We start from the raw sequence: 5,000 nt of genomic DNA, 5'->3' as shown, positions 1-5,000 counted from the left end.
CCAAAAAAAGATTCCCAGCAATATTTCATTCACAAACTCACGCACAGTTCGTTCCGTAGTGTGTTCCGGAAAGAGACCGGAAGGACCGGAAGGACCGGAAGTGCTTAAACCACGCACATGCGCAGACGTTTGACCGCTGTGTTGCCAGAGCTCTCGATCTGAGGCGCTGGCCAAGAGGATCGCAGCTCTGGGAACGAGAATCGCCAGCAGAGTCTTAGTTCCTCCTCCCGACTTATCTAGGAAGGTCGAAAGAAACTCTGTTTGCAGGGTACGTTCAGGGCGTGAACTAGAGTTTCTGTGGACGACTGTGAGAGAAGCTATCTGCTTTTCTAGATCTGTCAAATGTGGTTTCTCAGTCCAAATAGACTGATTTGAATACGAAAAAAATTGACGCTACCTAAGTCAACCTAAGTCAACTTTGGGACTCTCAAAAAAGCCCACACTAACCCCCCCCCCCCCCCCCTCTTTTTTTTTTTTTTTTTGTTAATTTCCACGGTCCTTATCGAAAAAGCAGGGGCGGATCAAGGATTTTCCTAGGAGGGGGTGCACCGCTAGGGAATGGGGTAGCTGACTGGTGACCTTTTTTTTTTTGAAGAATATCAGTTGGAAAAGAAAGGCCGCAGGTCATCTCAGGGAGAGGGTTAGAGGGGAAGGGGGGGGGGTGCGCACTCTCTGCATCCTTGCCCTAGATCCACCCTGAAAAGGTCTATTGCATTTTAAAACTGATTGGGAGTAGTCCTTGCTTGCTTTTGCATTACATTTTTGTAGAAGAAAAAAAAGGACACAGACCCCGGCCCTAGTGGGCATAAGGAAAAAACTCTTCCTCCTTTCCTTATGCCTGCGGGCCTTTTCCTATCGGTGAAGAAAATGAGGGCTGCATGAAATCGTGCTCCAGTTAAATCAAACGATCTCACTTACAGTGCACTACCACAAAAATCCTTCCGTATCACATTTCAACACACGTATGCAAACCTGTTAAGCTCGAAAGTTACACAACATGAAAAACGTGAAAAATTCGCAAAAGGTGGAAATCTTACAAAAATCTTTTCCAGCGAAAAATTTATTGAAACAAACAACATATTTGCTATTAGAGGCAAAAAACCCTTCCTATTTCAATTGCGTGCCTGCAAACGAGACACACAATCGGTATCACAAAGCATATGGAATTAAATAACTTTCTGACAGTTCACATCAAACCCTTTTCGAAAGAACCTTGACCGTAACTAATGAAGCACAAAAGAGACAACAAGCTTTCATTCAAATAATTTTCTACTGTCACATTTCCAATTTATTTTTACCTTTGCGGAGTTGAGTAGAAAATAAATGTAAATTGCCAGACAACTTCGACGCGACTTCAGTAAACACTGTGATGCATTCAAGGCGTTTGATTCCTTCAATGTTTGTTAAATCCATAAAAGAATTGCCATTTGATTTCAGCGTTGTATATAATACTAAGTTGGTAAAATATTAGAAACAAAGCTTACTTGATATCCAACGGCGAAAAATGAAATTGTTGTCGAATGCCATTACTCGTCGCTTTAAAGATTCCAGATATTTATTTTTCACCGCCTGTCTTGTTTATCCAATTGACGTTCTATTCTTGAGCTCCATAAGGGTATATTCTCCGTCGTATATTGCTACGCACTGCAGGATTCATTATGCACATTTTCGCCACTAGTTTCCAGGCCATCACGGTTCAAAGCAATTGTTATGCAAATCACTGCCCTTATAAAAGGGCAGTGAGAAGCGTGAGAAGTGTCTTTTTTTCGCGTGCACTTTTTCAGGTCGCGGTTATTCGTACACGTTCACTAACTATGTCGAATGAAGAAGAACAACCTTCGGCTCCAACCGATCAAGAGACGCGTTTCCCTTGCTTGGAAGCCAAACTGGATGCCTTGTCATCAAGCTTTGAAGCTCTGGCTCACAAGTTTGACGCCCGGTTGAGTGCTAGACCAACTGTGTCGCAGAATTCAGACCTCGAAGAAGATTTACGGCTTGCAATCATAAGGAGGAAACGGCTGATCTTCCCTGCGAGGACCTTTTTAAGGACTGTGAGGACTGCGGCCCTAAAGTCCATGATGGAGTGGCAAAGCGAGTAGAAAACGCTTGCACGAAAAAACCTGCCTAAGAACAGTTCTCAAAGATTCAAGTCAAATACCTTCGTCCCGAGAACTGTGAATATTTGAAAGTCCGTTTGGTTAACGCCAAGCTATGGGACGACCTTTTGGACAAAGTTAAAAGTCGTGATGTTGGTTTTCAAGCCTTCCAAAAGGGTTTAACTAAAGGTATTGTCCCAATAGCCAGTCTTGCCAGCAAACTCGTGGAAGCCAAGAAAAACAAGGCCCAATCGATTCCAGTGGCAGATGCCTACGATTTGACTATTGACGCGCTAACGCTTTTGGGGAATTCAGTGTTTGAATTCTCGATGAAACGTATAGAGATGCTGAAGTCGGAGGTTGCTCCAGGGTTCAAATCTCTTTGCCGCGAATCCTAACAGATAACAACCGTGTTAGTTTAGAAAAATTTGGTTTATCAACGGAGTTGATAATGTAAATTGACCACCGTACAGAGATGACGTTTCGAGCGTTAGCCCTTCGTCAGAGCGAATCGAGAGATTATGGGTTACGTGTAGTTTTTATAGTAGAGTAGGAGCTACGCTATTGGTGGTAACATGGCAATACCTGTCTCACCAATGTATAATTTATTGTATAACGTACAGGTTATGCAATAAATGACATTTGCGGAGGTACATGTGAAACGATCGGTGATCTTAACAGATCGCTTAGGTCCCGATATCTTGCTAGTGTTAACAATGAAAAGACAAGTTTTGCATCGTGAGCGCGCGCATTTGAAAGTGCCGGGTTGCTCGTTGGTTTTGAGCGCGCTTCTAACTAAAAAGTTGCCTACGTTTTTGTCGCGTTTGAATGAAATAAGTGGAGGTTGCGAAAAGATTCTACCATTCTCGGGATCATTTTGGAGTAATTTAAAATTACTAAGAACGATGCTTTTGACTGCGTGATTATGAGGATGGAAAGTGAGGGTGAATGGAATTCTGTCATTCTTATCTTTCTGTGACGTTTGTAGTGACGACTGTCGATCAAATTGTTGGGCGCGATGATGGCCCGCTTTGACCACAGAGACAGGATAGCCACGTTTTTCGAAGAACTGGCACATCTCCTCTGATTTGCTGGAAAAATCGGAGTCATCACTACATAGACGTCGAAGAATAAGGAATGGAGTTCTTGACATGTGATGGATGTGACGATGAATACAACAAATAACTGTGTGAATCAGTAGGTTTGTAGTGCACACTAGTACATAGCACGTTGCCTCTAATAGAAACTTTGATATCTAGGAAAGCCAATGAAGTTTCCGAAATTTCCCAGGTATATTTAAGAGCCGGATGAAAAGAGTTGATGGAGGTTATAAATTGATCGAGTTCTTCTCTGCTGGATGAAATAGCGCCGATGCAGTCGTCGATGTAGCGGCCGTAGAGTTCAGGTTTGGGGCCGTTGTACTGATTAAAAAATTGGTGTTCAACATATCCTACAAAAAGATTGGCATAGCTAGGTCCCATTCTTGTGCCCATCGCTACACCATTAATTTGTTTGTAATAGTTGCCGGCGAATGAAAAACAGTTAAGCGTTAAAACTAGTTCGGCAAGGCGGAGGAGCGTTTCCGAGCTAGGTTCTTTGACAGTGCGTTGATCGAAAAAGTGTTTAAGTGCTTGAAGACCTTCGCTGTTAGGAATGACTGTGTATAGAGATGTAATGTCCATGGCCGGAGAAATTGAAATCGCGGAAAATTTGTAGTGCGTGTGTACTGTCTTTAATGTATGATGGCAAAGATTTGACGATAGGCGTCATAATCCTGTCTAAGTAGCTAGAAATGAGTTCGGTGGAGAAACTACAGGCAGAAACGATAGGTCGACCTGGGTTGTTGGGTTTGTGAATTTTAGGCAAGAAGTAAATGCACGAAGTTCTAGGGGTGTTGATGATGAGATTAGTGGCAGTGTCCGGTAATTCTTGATTAACTATAAGATTTTGAATGGTGTCTTTGACAAGTTTTTGATTGTTGGAAGTGAGATCTTTAGGGATTTTGGCATAAAACGAGGTATCCGAAAGTTGCCGCAAAGCTTCTTTTTGGTAAAGGTCGGACCGCCAAACAACTACCGCGCCGCCTTTGTCGGCCGATTTGACAACTATGTCGTTGCGTTTACTAAGATTTTTAAGCGCCGCCCACTCTTCCGAGGAAAGGTTGGAAAATTTAGTGTTGCGATTGAATTTAAGTTTGTGAATGTCGTGACGGCATTTTTTGGTGAAAAAATCTAAAGAGGCAAATTGTCCCTCTGGGGGAGTCCATTTGAATTTGCAAACTAGAAGTGTTTCAAAAATATCTTTATTAGAAGTGTCCGAATCATCCTCTTTGTCGTGAAAAAAGGCTTTTAACTGAACGCGGCGAAGGAATTTTTCAACATCTTGCTTAATAGAAAATTCGTTGGTGCGTTTGGTAATAGGGACAAAATTTAGGCCCTTAATGAGAACAGATTTCTCTGAGTCAGTAAGCGGAAGATTTTCTGGAATTGTAATAACGGTATTATGGCTATGCAATGTAGTGTCGTCGGTAATTTGCGGACCTATTAATTGTTGAAGTTTAAGAGTCTTGGTTTGGTGTAAATGGTCAAACAGTCCAGAATTAAGTTGTCGGATTTTAGCGCGAATCGATTGTACTAAAATTGCTGGACAGATTTTGGAAAGTTCGGAGCGGCAATGAAGAATTTGTTTGTCAAGTGCGATTCGTTTTTGGCACATAGCTCTAATTGTGATCCTCATAATATTACGTGAAAAAGAATTAGTTTAGGACGAGTTGCCCCAGAGCATAAGGGATATTTCGCAAGTGAAAAGAATGGCTGCTAAAAGTGTGAACTCCTCCAAGCTTACAGTAAAAGTCATGGTCAACAGTCAAGCCAACCGTATAACAAACGGCGTAATTATGGAGAG

The sequence above is a fragment of the Montipora capricornis genome, chromosome 11 (assembly GCF_036669925.1).
Source record: "Montipora capricornis isolate CH-2021 chromosome 11, ASM3666992v2, whole genome shotgun sequence".
Taxonomy (NCBI): domain Eukaryota; kingdom Metazoa; phylum Cnidaria; class Anthozoa; order Scleractinia; family Acroporidae; genus Montipora; species Montipora capricornis.
Note: the sequence above shows the minus strand (reverse complement) of the source record.